Consider the following 12,647-nt stretch of genomic DNA (forward strand, 5'->3'; position numbering starts at 1 on the left):
GACAGGAGACTGTGTGGCTGCAGAAGAGACCCCAGGATGGTGTGCTGCCTCCCGGATACCAGGGTCAAGGATGTCTCTGAATCGTTACTGAACATTCTGAAGGGGAGGGTTAGTAGCCATTGGTCATTGTGCACATCACTCCACATGACAGAGGTAGACAAAGGTATGGGGTCCTGTGAAATAAGCATTAGGAGTTAGGTAAGAGGTTTAAAAGGATGACATCAAGGGAAGTGATCGACAGATTATTCCCAGTGCCACCTGCCCCGTTGAGGATTGAAATAGAAAGATAGGCCAGATAGATGTGTGGCTGAGGAGCTGGGGGATGGGGTAATATTTGGATCTTTGAGATCTCTTATGGGTTAGAGGTGACCTGTACAAGGGGGAACAGGTTTGACTTAAACCAGAGGGGCACCAAGATCACTGCGAGGGAGATTTGTTAGTGTTACCTGGGGAGGGTTTAAACTAGGTTGGCAGGGACTCTGAGTAAGAGAGGAACCATCGGCCAGTCAGGGCAGAAATATGTCAGCCACCGAGAACAAGTTTCCTATTCTGGATATCCTGGGGCACAGTCAAGGGAGGGAAAAGACTACTACTGGTTTAACGTGCATTTGTTTCAACACACAAGGCCTGACTGGTAAGGTAGACGATCTCAGAGAATGGATTGGCTCTGGGGACTGGGATATTATAGCCATAACAGAAACATGGCTGAGAGAAGGGCAGGACTGGCTGCTCAGTGTTCCAGGATACAGAAGTTACAGGTCTGACAGAGTGCGTGAGATGGGAGAGTTGCACTTTTGATAAGGGAGGGCAGGACAACAGTGCTTCGAAGGGATATTCTTAAAGGATCATCAAATGAGGTCATATGGTTAGAAGTTAGTAACAAAAGGGGGATGGACTCTGTTGGGACAGTGTTCTAGATTCCCAAAGAGCCAGTGGATACTAGAGGAGCAGATGTGTAGAGAGATTGCAGGTACCTAGAGAAATAATAATGTAGTATTAGTTGGAGATGTTAACTTCCCCGAGGCCACCCACAGAGTAAAAGGCCCGTACAGAGTGCAATTTGTCAAATGTGTCCAAGAAATTTTCCTAAACCAAGATGTAACTCGAAGAAGGCCTAACTCAACTCAGGCGGGTGCAACACTGGACCTCCCTTCGGAAAACAAGGTGTGGAAAGTGACTGAAGTGTCAGTCAGAGAGCACTTTGGGTCCAGTGACCACAACTGTCTTTGTTTTAACATAGTTAAGGAAAATGATCAGACAGGTCCACAGATGAACCTGGAGCAGAGCCGGGTTTGGGGCCATTAGGCAGGATTGGGTGAATTAAAAATCACAGAACACCAGGTTATAGTCCAATAGGTTTATTTCAAAGCACCAGCTTTCGAAGCGCAGGTGATCATCCTAAAAGGTGAAAGGCAGAAACTAAATGTGTTTGATATTACATTCCATGACACTGCTATCCTGTCGTTATAAATTCTGTGCCGTACGACTGTGCTCCACAACCACCTGATGAAGCAGTGCTCTGAAACCTAGTGTCTCTAACTAAACCTGCTGCACTGTCAGCTGGTGTTGTGTGATTTTTAACATTGTCCACCCCAGTCCAACACCGGCTCCACCACATCATAATTACCATCGATTGGGTGAGTCTGTTTGAAGGAAAAGGAATGACTGGCAAACGGGAGGATTTTAAAAGTGTGATCTCAAGAATCCAGGGTCAGTATATCCCTGTTAGGGTGAAGGGAAAAGCTGGCAGGGTTAGGGCTCCCTGTCTGCTGAGGGTTATTGAGGCTCTGTTCAGGAAAAAGAAAACAGCAAACATTGGGTTTAGTCGATCCATATCTTTTTCCAGTCCAAAAGACATGATCAATCTGTGGAGACCCTGCAATCCTCTCAGGTCCCTTGCTGCAGTCAGGATCTGTCGAACTCACTCCAATGCCTGTTACTCTCCTGATCCAGTTCTATAAAGACTCACTATCTGTGTAACATCCTCCCGTGGCTATCTCCCACCCTGTCAATGCAAGCTCCTCCAGTCTCTCCATCAATCTACTCATCTCCATAACCTTCTCCAGCTCTTACACACTTAACTATGTAAATGCCACGTTCCCCTACAAATCTTCCCACTTTGACTAAACTGCAGGAGGTTACTAATGCTCCCTTATCTGTGAAACTGTCTCCAACCAAAATGGCTGCCCTATCTCCTGGTAAAAATGTCCGACTCCACACCCTCTTTATCTAAATAACCTGCAGAATCTTAGAATTTCTATAACTATAAACACCTTTAGTCACGACTGCCCTTCATATATCTGCGTGCTCTTCTAATCTATAAAACCGTCTTGATTTCCACAATATGCTCCATTCACCTAAAACACTCCTGTTTGTGTAAACCATCCCATCCTGCCAACATCCTTGTACCTGTAAACTGCTTCATTCCTCCCAACCTCCTCATCTCCATGAATTCCTGCAGGTCCTATAGCTCTGTAACCTCCTGTGGCTCTATTGTCCTCCCTCCCTGTGAAACTACCTCCCGTCCTCACACCCCTCCCAGTCTGGGTCGTCTGTTCCAGATCAGATCATTGCTGTCACCCTCGACAATCCTAGCAACCTTTCCTATTTGTGTCTCTTCATTCAGATCCCATCCTCTCCAGCTTTCTGAAACCTCTTTGTGCCATTGTAACGCTCCCTATTTAGAACGTAGAACAGTACAGTACAGCACAGCCCAGGCCCTTCGGCCTCAATGTTGTGATGACCTTTTATCCTACAGACCCTACATTTTACTATCATCCATTTGCCTGTCTAAGAATTGCTTAAATGTCCCTAATGTATGGGACTCTGCTACCACTGTTGGCAGTGCATTCCACGCACCCGCTACACGACGTGTAAAGAACCCACCTCTGACATGTCCTATAAATTTTCCTCCGATCAACTTCAATTTATGCCACCTTGTCATTTCCATTTTTGCAATGGGAAAAGTATCTGGTTATCCTCTCTATCTAAGCCTTTCATCATCTTGTTTGCCTCTCATCCTTTTTTATTCCAATGAGAAAAGCCCTAACTCCCTCAAACTTTCTTCATAAGATCTCCCCTCCAGTCCAGGCAGTATCCTGATAAATCTCCTCGGCACCCTCTCTAAAGCTTCTACATCTTTCTGATAATGAGGCAACAAGAATTAAACACAATATACCAAGTGTTGTCTAACCAGGGCTCGATAAAGCTGCAGCATAACGTCGTAGCTTTTAAAGTCAATCCCCCTGCTAATGAAAGCCAAAACACCTTACGCCTTCTGAATAAGGCTAACAACTTGAGTATTAGCTTTGCGGGATCAATGGACGTGGACCCCAAGATTCTTCTGTTCCTCCAAACTGTCAAGAATCTTGCCTTTCTCCCTGTAAGGGTTTTCTGCGGAATCCTTCAATCTTAAACACTCCCTATCTTGGTAACTTGTTCCAATCCCTCCAACACTCGTAAACTGGGAAACTTCTTCAAGTCCCGACAATCCTCCTTACCTCTGTAACCTCCTTTATTAGTATGTTCCCTCAAAATTACTGAAACCTCTATTTGCCACGGCAATACTCCTGATATCTGCACAACTCTCCAGAATGGCTGTGCACAGCTTCAGGTTCCCAGACTGGGAGATGTGAGTTCAGATGTGAATCTATTTGCCCGTTCTGTCTGTGTGCCTGACATTGACCTGGTGCTGTTCAGGTAGAAAGCACTCTCCGTGCATGTGGTAACCTCCAGATCTACGTTACGGAGCAGAGCTCACCTCATCGATGCCTTCCTTTGGAAAGTTCTTTATTTTGTCATTATTTTCAAGCGGCAGTTTCACATGATGCAGGACTTGGGGAGTTTCCATTTTGAGAGAATGAAACCTTTATCACTGGAAATTGGGAAGCCTTTAAAAATGAAAACGGCAGTCCAGAGATGGTGTACAGTGAAAGGAAAGGCCGATAGGTGTACAGAATACTGGATATGGAGAGAAATTGAGGTTTCAGAGAAGAAAAAGCAGAAACCATATCTCAGGAGAGAGTGTGAATGCTGAGAAGAGTGTAAAGGCAATAGGAGTGTACTAAAGTGGGAAATTAGGAGGGCGAAAAGGGGGCACGAGATAGCTTGGACAAATGTTGTTAAGGAGAATCCAAAGGATTTTTATAAGAAAATAAAGGACAAAATGGTAACTAGGGAGAGAATAGGGCCCCTTGAAGATCAGCAAGACAGCCTGCACGTGGAGTTGCAGGAGACGGGGGAGATATTAAACAAGTATTTTACATCAGTGTTTACTGTGAGGAGGACATGAAAGATATAGAATGTGGCTACAGGGATGGTGCAGGAGGGAGGGTTTCAGGTTTTTGGATAATTGGAGCTCTTTCTGGGGTAGGTGGGACCTCTACAAGCAGGATGGTCTTCATCTAAACCAGAGGGGTACCAATATCCTGGGTGGGGAATTCGCTAAAGCTTTTCAGGTGGTTTTAAACTAATACAGCAGGGGGATAGGAACCAAAATTGTCGGACAGGTACAGAAGAGGATGAGATAGGGAGTTCCAAAATCAAGTATCTGACACTCGCAAGCGAGAACCTGGATTGAAGTGTGTGTACTTCAACGCGAGGAGCATCTGAAATAAAGCGAGTGAACTGGCAGCGTGAGTTGGTACCTGTGCCCATTACAGAGAAATGGATAGAACAGGGACAGGAATGGCTGTTGCACGTTGCGGGATTCAGATGTTTCAGTAAGAACAGAGAAGATGGTAAAAGAGGGGGAGGTGTGGCATTGTTGATCAGGGACAATATTACAGTTGTAGAAAGGATGTTTGGGGACTCGTTAACGAGGTGGTATGGGCTGAGGTTAGAAACTGGAAAGGAGATGTCATCATGCTGGGAGCTTTCTATAGGCCTCCGAATAGTCCTAGAGATGTAGGATGGAAAAGATGATTCTTGATAGGAGTGAGAGAGGCAGGGTAGTTGTCATGAGGGACTTCAACTATCCAAATATTGACTAGGATCACTACAGTATGAGTACAATAGATGGGTCCGTTTTTGTCCAGTGTGTGCAGGAGGGCTCCCTGACACAGTATGTAGACATGCCTACAAGGGACCAAGCCACTTTAGGTAACGAGCCTGGCCAGGTGTTAGATTTGGAAGTAATGAGCACTTTGGAGATAGCGATCACAATTCTGACAGGTTTACATTAGTAATGGAAAGTGATAGGTGTTCTCCACCGAGCAAGTGTTACAGCTGGGGGAAGGGAAATTTCGATGCAATTAGGAAAGATTTAGGAAGCGTAGAATGGGGAAGGAAACTGCAGGGGATGGCCACATTAAAAATGTGGATCTTATTCAAGGAAAAGCTCCAGTGTGTCCTAGATAAGTATGTACCTGTCAGGCAGGGAGGAAGATATAGAGTGCGGGAGCTGTGGTTTACTAAGGAAGTGGAATCCCTGGTCAAGAAGAAGAAGAAGGCTTATGTTAGGACAAAATGTGAAAACTCATTTAGGGCACTTGAGGGTTACAAGGAGGTCAGGAAAGACCTAAAAAGAGAGCTCAGAAGAGCCAGGAGGAGACATGAGAAGTTGTTGGCAGATAGGATCAGGGTTAACATCTACAGCTTTCCATAGATATGTCAGGAATAAAAGAATGATGAGAATTAAATTAGAGCCAATCAAGGATAATAGTGGGAAGTTGTTTATGGAGTCAGAGGAGATAGGGGAAGCACTAAATAAATATTTTTCGACAGTGTTCACTGCAGAAAATGAAAATGTTGGCGAGGAAGATGCAGAGATACTTGTATCTAGACCAGAAGAGATTGCGATTCACAACGAAGAGGTATTAGAAGTACTGCAGAGTGTGAAAATAGGCAGGTCCCCTGGGCCGATGGGATCTATCCTAGGATCCTCTAGGAAGCAAGGGAAGAGATTGCCCGCTTTAGCACTGATCTTCAAATCGTCATTGTCTACAGGAATAGTGCCTGAGGACTGGAGGATAGCAAATGTGGTCCCCTTGTTCAAAAAGGGTAGTAGAGTCAACCCTGGTAATTACAGACCATTGAGTCTCAGTTGAGTTGTTGGTAAAGTGTTGGAAAAGGTTAAAAGAGTTAGGATTTGTAACCATCTAGAAAAGAATAAGCTGATCAGGGACAGTCAGCACGGTTTTGTGAAGGGCAGGTTGTACCTAACGAATCTTATTGACTTTTTTGACAAAGTGACCAAACAGGTAGATGAGAGTAAACCAGTTGAGGTGGTGGGAATGGATTTCTGCAAGGCGTTCGATAAGGTTCCCCACAGTAGGTTATTATACAAAATGCGGAGGAATGGGATTGTGGAAGTTATAGCAGTTTTGATCAGTAATTGGCTTACTGAAAGAAAACAGAGGGTTGTAGTTGATGGAACATTTCATCTTGGTGTCCAGTTAACTCTTCCAGTTCCTCCCTATCTCTGTACACCATCCTTTCCTTACTACTCATTCCTGATGAAGGGCTCTGGCCCAAAACGTCTATCTTTCTGATCTTTGGCTGCTGGAAGAGCACAGTGGGTCAGGCAGCAACACACTCTTGATTCTGATTGCCAGCATCTGCAGAGCTCACTTTCTCCTGGTGGGGCAGAATGGCCTACAACTGCCCCTCTTTCCTGTGTTTCTGTGTAGCACTCCCTGGCTCTGTATCTCTGTCAGTCCCCACTATCGCCACTATCTGTGTAAACTACACAATCACCAATCACGGGAATTTTCTCAGACCATGGAATACTCCCTATCTGTCCAACCTCTTCCAGCCTCTCCACCCCTCCCAGTCTGATTCCTCCTGCAGCCCGATAACCCCACCTATCTTTGTAGCTTCCGTTAGTCGCTGGAACGCTCCTGATCTCTGTAACTTCATATCCTATCGCATCCCATCGTTTGTGTATTCCTCCAATCACTACGGCGGCGCCTATCTCTGTGACATTATCCCACATACTGAATCCACTTCTAACACTGAAACCTTCACTGTCTCTGTTACCTTCTCATTCACCTACAGACCTCCCTGTCGGTATGAACATCTGACGTTCATCAGTCCCACCATGTCTCTGCAATCTATACCAACCTCCAGAGCCCTCTTTACATCTGTCACCTGTTCCAGCCGCTATATCACTCCCCATCTGTCAGGCCTAGTGTGTAACTGCTCCAGCAGTTATATCACTCCCCATCTCTCAGGGCTACTCCAGTCTTCACAGACTGTGGAGACCATTGTCTCAATAACCTGCTCCAGGCCCTGAAAGTCTCTCTGTACTCAGAGTACTTCTTCAGCCACAGCAACAATCCACATCTCTGTTTGCTCCTCCTCTTCCTCCAGCACCTCAAACACTCTCTCTTTGTCTGACTTGGCAACTCTCCCTTTGCGTTCCGTATTTCTGTCCCAAAGATCTCCCTGTATCTGTAACTCTTTGTGATATATATATGTCAATGTACGCTCCTCCAGTATCTCCATCCATCCAGTCATCTCCATGACCTTCTCATGTTCTTACTCTCCCGTCTGTGTGAACATCACCCTCCCCTACAATCTTCCCTACAGTAGGAGCCTCCTCCAGTTTGTGCAATGCTCTCTATCTGTGTAAGTGTCTCCAGGCCTTATTGCTGTTCCTGTGTCTGTAAGCTCTGCCACACTCTCCAGCCTTCCCACTGATGTAACCTGCAGAACCTCAGCATCTGATATCATTCACTGCAGCCTTCCGTACCTCTGTTAGTGCCTCAATTCTATACAAATCTCTTGGTCTCTGGAAATAGCACCATTCCATAAAATACTCCCTGCGTAATCTACCCCAAACTGACACTAAGAAGCCTCACTGCCCTTTTGATCACCCATAGTCCCTTCAGATCTTCCTGTATCTTCCCTGACTCAATTACCTACAGCTCATCTCATGTTATAACTCATCTCGCTCATATGTTACTCCCTACCTCTGTGATATTCTTCAATCCCTGCAATTCTCGTTCTTTTTCTCCAGACCTTCCAATCCCCCTGATCGATGGAAGGTTATTGATCCCTTGCAGCATGTTTAATACCTGAAGCCGCTTCCAATCCCTCAATGCATCCTGCCCCTGTAACCTCCTCAAATACTACAGCTTTGTAACTGTCTTTGTAATATCTTCCAACATCTATAACCCCCTCGATTTCTGTAACCTCCTCCATAACAGCATTCCACATGTGTGTGTAAATGATGGGAATGCTGCAAACCTGTTTTCACAGCCCTCACTAGCTCTCTGAACTCCTGCAGCCTTATAACCCTTAGTATCTGTGGCTCCTCCAATCCTTACAATTTTCCCTGGCTCTGAACTGATCCAATGCCTTCAAACCTTTCTAACTCAGTAAATGCTTGCACAGCCAACGAACATCCTTATCAGTGTATTGCCGAGGTGCTACAACCCTCCCTACGGCTCCAAATACCACCCTCCATAACTCCTTCAGGACTGATAGCCCTTTACCTCTCTGTGACATTTTTCATCCTGACAACCTGTCTGATCTCTAACCACCAACAGTGACCTCAAACCATCCCAACTCTGTAACATCCTCCAGTCTCTACAACCCTGCTTTTCTCTGTAAGCTTCCCAAGTGCTGACATTCGCCTTTATCTCCGGTTACAGATCCTTTCTCAGGGAAGCAATGTCTCAGTACAGATCCTGTCAGAAGACCAAAGAATCTTCGATGTATCAGTAGATTTGCCTAATTTTCTAAATTGTCATGAGTTCAAATTCAACCTTCGCCACCTTTTCTCATCAATATCCTTCCATTTTGAGGGACAGTATGTTGTACCTTCTCTGGGCTGTCTCCAATGCAAGAACATTTCCCTCCAGATAGGGAACCAAACCTGTTCACTGTATTTTCATTATGAGCTGACTGGAACCCTCTATAGTTATTACAAGCCTTCCCTATTGTTATTCTACATTCCCTTTGGAGTCAACCCCAACATTCCATTTGCCCTTTCTATGACCTGCTGACCCTGTAAACCACTGCTCTGAGATTTATACATAAGAATTTCCAAGTTACTTTGTGATGTAGCTTTCTGTAGTCTATCTGAAACCAAGAGGTGACGGTAATAATCAGGAAAGTGTTGGAAAGTATGGTAAATGATATGGCAGAAATGATAACTGCACAATTCAAAAGCAGATGAATAAGCACGTCCCCTAAGCCCATCCCGATGGGACGGAGGCAGCGCGGTGGCTCAGTGGTTAGCACTGCTGCCTCACAGCAACAGGAATCAGGCTTCGATTCCAGCCTCAGGCGATTGGCAGTATGGAGATCTCCCTGTGTCTGTGTGAGTTTCCTCCAGGTATTCCTGTTTCCTCCCACAGTCCAAAGATGTGCAGGTTAGGAGAGGTGGCCATGGAACATTGTCCGCACTGTCGGGTTTCTGTGATCAGATATAGAAGGAGGCCACTTGGACCATCGAGTCTATTCCACTATTCGATGATGGTGGAAGTGCTTCTCTTACCTAGTCCCTGTAACCCTTCATCCCCTTACTCATTAAGAACATATCTATCAAGCGAAAGTAAGGGCAGCAGATGTTGGAGGTTAGAGTTCAGAGTGTGGTGCTGGAAAAGGACAGCAGGTTAGGCAGCATCCAAGGAGCAAGAGAATCAACGTTTCGGGCAAAAGCCCTTCATCAGTCCTTTCCTGATGAAGGACATTTGCCAGAAATGTCGATTCTCCTGCTCCTCGGATGCTGCCTGCGATGCTGTTCTTTTACAGCACAACACCCCTGAGGAGAACCTATCTATCTCTGAGTTAATACACTGAATTCCTTCTGATCCATAGCCCCCCGTAGGCAGTGAGTTCCCCAGATTATCACCCTCTTGCTGAATAAATTGCTCCACATCTCCATTCTAAAGGGGCGTCCCTTCACTCTGAAGCTCTCTCTTTGGGCCCGAGTCTCCGAATCATGGAACCATCTTCCCCACGTCCACACTATCCAGGTCTCTCAGTATTCTGTACGTTTGAATCAGATTCTGCCACCGCTGCCTAAACTTCATCGAATGTAGACGCAGAATCTCCAACTGCTCCTCATGTGACAACAATTTCATCCCTGGGATTTTTCTGGGAAATCTGTTTCCCGCACCCCCTCACATCCTTTTCCAGACTGTTAATGTACAACACGTTCAGTGTGGTCCCAACGCTGCCCCCTGTGGAAATCCACTTGTCCTCTGACAGTGCCAGCATGTTGTTCTGAAAGCAAGATGTCATTCCATAAACACTGCTGGCTTTGTTTACCTGTCTGGCTGTAGACAGCAGAGTAGATAAAACCTAGGAATTGTTTATTGGGATCTTCAGAAACCTTTTAACAAGGTCCCACTGAAGCGGTGGATAAGCAAAATTGGCACATGTGGGATTGGAGGGAATGTGCTGGCATGGATTGGGAATTTTTAACAGACAGAAAACTAAGTGGAAGAAAATGGATTACTGCTTGACGTACAACTAATTTCAAATGGATTTGATATATTTGATGGTCGGACAAAATCTAATTTTCCACATTTGTTGGTGACACAAAATTAGCTGGGAATGTGGGTTGTATGGAGGAAGCAAAGAGAACATGAATAGTCTGTGAGTTTCCCTTCTTTAAAATTCAATGATGTACCGTGGTCATCACTTGCTCGGCCATCATTACCTTCCCATCTGTAATTCCCTCGAGAAGGTGGTGGTCAACCGTCTTCCTGACCCATTGCAGTCCTTTGGGTGTAGGGACAGACACATTGCTGGGAGGATGGAACGTGACTTGGAGGGCACCTTGGAAATTCCGGTGTTCCCGTGCACATGTAGCTCCTGTCCTTCCAGGGAATAGTGGTTCCGGGTTTGTGAAGGGCTGCTGAAAGAGCCTTCTTGAGTGACCTCAGTGCTGCTTGTTGATTTTTCTACAAATTCCTTCCTTCCTTCCTTCATTCATAGACATGTGCATTGTTGGCTGAGTCAGCATTTTCTTATTGATTTGGAGTTGTCCCTGAGAAGGTGGTGATGAGCTGCCTTCTTGAGTGACTGCTCCAGCCGTTGGAACTGTTGTTATCTGTGTACCCTCCAGCAGGCGCTCCAACACTCCTCATGTCTGTAACATATCCCACATGTGCCACTGTAAAAGTGTACAGACAATGCAGCTCTCCCTTTATAGGTGGCATACTCCTCTACGTTCAGCTCTTATAGTTCCTCACAATATCTCACCTCCTCCATTCCCGTCTGCGCTGTTGATCTTTGAAAATTGTTTTTTTTCCTGTTTAAACTTCTGATCACCATTCAACTCTTTATTTTTAAATTTGTAAATTCTCAGTATCTTTATCCCTCTATATCACTGTTACAAATTACAACACAGGTTCGCCTCCTTAAATCTCTATGAATTACCGTGGCTGGATGTGTTTAATTCACACTTCTCACCCTCCTTATCCACCTCACCTCGTCCAGCCCCTACAATCCCACCATTTCGGAATGCTCCCGTTCTCTGCACCTCCTCATATCCTGAGGGTCCTTGAATACCACCAATGCTCCAATGATCTATATCCCCCCCAGTTATTATAAGTCTTCTAACTCTGTAACATCCAGCAGTGTCCAGTACCTTACAATGCTTCCTGGATGTCAATTTGCATTCGTTGAAGTCTTTCTATCTCTCTAAGCAGTTCACAAAAAGCCCTTTAGACTCGACAAAGCTCCGTCAAAAACGAACCACCAATTCTCTATTTCCTTTGCCTTATTCAGTTCCTGCAAATCTCCCTGTATCTTCCAGTAACCTGCTTTAGGCACTGCACATCTGCCTACTTCTCCAGATAGCCTGTTCCATCCCCTACAGCTCGCTCAATTACTGTAACATTCTCTGACCCTTCTAATCCTCCTCTTTTTCACTGTCTTCCAGGCACAACGGCAATCCTGTGCGGGAGCAGTGCGGAATGGGATATTATAAATCTCAGCTCAGGCTTGAGGAGTACAATTACCTGGGAGTCACAAAGGGAGAGGACCTGAGAGCGAGCAGCACAGAGCGGGAGAATATAAATCATCAGTGAGGATTGAGGCCGACTGGGACTTGGAGTTGGAGAAACAGCAGAGCAGGAGGCTGAAAATCAGCACCGAGTCACAGAGGGAGTGACCGTGTGATGGAGAAATTTTGAGCAGGAGCTTGAGGCTCACTCACACCTGGGAGTTAGAGGCACCAAAGTGTGAGGAAATAAATCAGCACTGAGGATCGAGGCCTAGTCATACTGGGAGTCACAGAGACGGTGACACTCTGAGGGAGCAGAATGGAGTGGGAACTGGTGGATTATATGTCCCTGGGAGGCACAGAGATGGTGACCCTGTGAGGTCTTCACAGAAGAAATTGAAAGTTCATTTGCTGATAATAAACCGTCACTTGCTGTAACTTGCTGCAAAATGGCATTTTCTTTCATGGAATTAGGGCTGAAGGCTGAAATATCAGTAATAATTGAAAGTCTGAATCAGTATAATAAATAACCTCAGTCAGCTACAGACCGATAAGGGAATGCATGTGAAATGTATGCCTCTGATGTTAACTTTATCCAACGTAATTCATTGAGTAAAACTAAACACGTTTCAGCTTATATTGTGGTAGTGCAGGTTGGTCAAAATGGAAACGTTTTCTGTTACATTGGGAAGTCGTAGCCCCAGCTGGTGTTCGAGATGAACACTGGGTCCTGCAGCTCAGT

General features: G+C 45.4%; 1 long non-coding RNA gene across 1 annotated transcript in view; it reads left to right on the forward strand.

The window, feature by feature from the left end:
- Positions 1-12,343, forward strand: part of LOC140472555 (uncharacterized) — a 31,830-nt gene extending 19,487 nt beyond the window's left edge. The window contains exon 5 of the long non-coding RNA XR_011957721.1: positions 11,843-12,343. This is a non-coding gene — a long non-coding RNA (uncharacterized lncRNA). The remainder of the gene's footprint in view (positions 1-11,842) is intronic.
- The last annotated feature ends 304 nt before the right edge of the window (positions 12,344-12,647 follow it).

This window comes from Chiloscyllium punctatum, unplaced genomic scaffold (assembly GCF_047496795.1).
Source record: "Chiloscyllium punctatum isolate Juve2018m unplaced genomic scaffold, sChiPun1.3 scaffold_364, whole genome shotgun sequence".
Taxonomy (NCBI): Eukaryota; Metazoa; Chordata; class Chondrichthyes; order Orectolobiformes; family Hemiscylliidae; genus Chiloscyllium; species Chiloscyllium punctatum.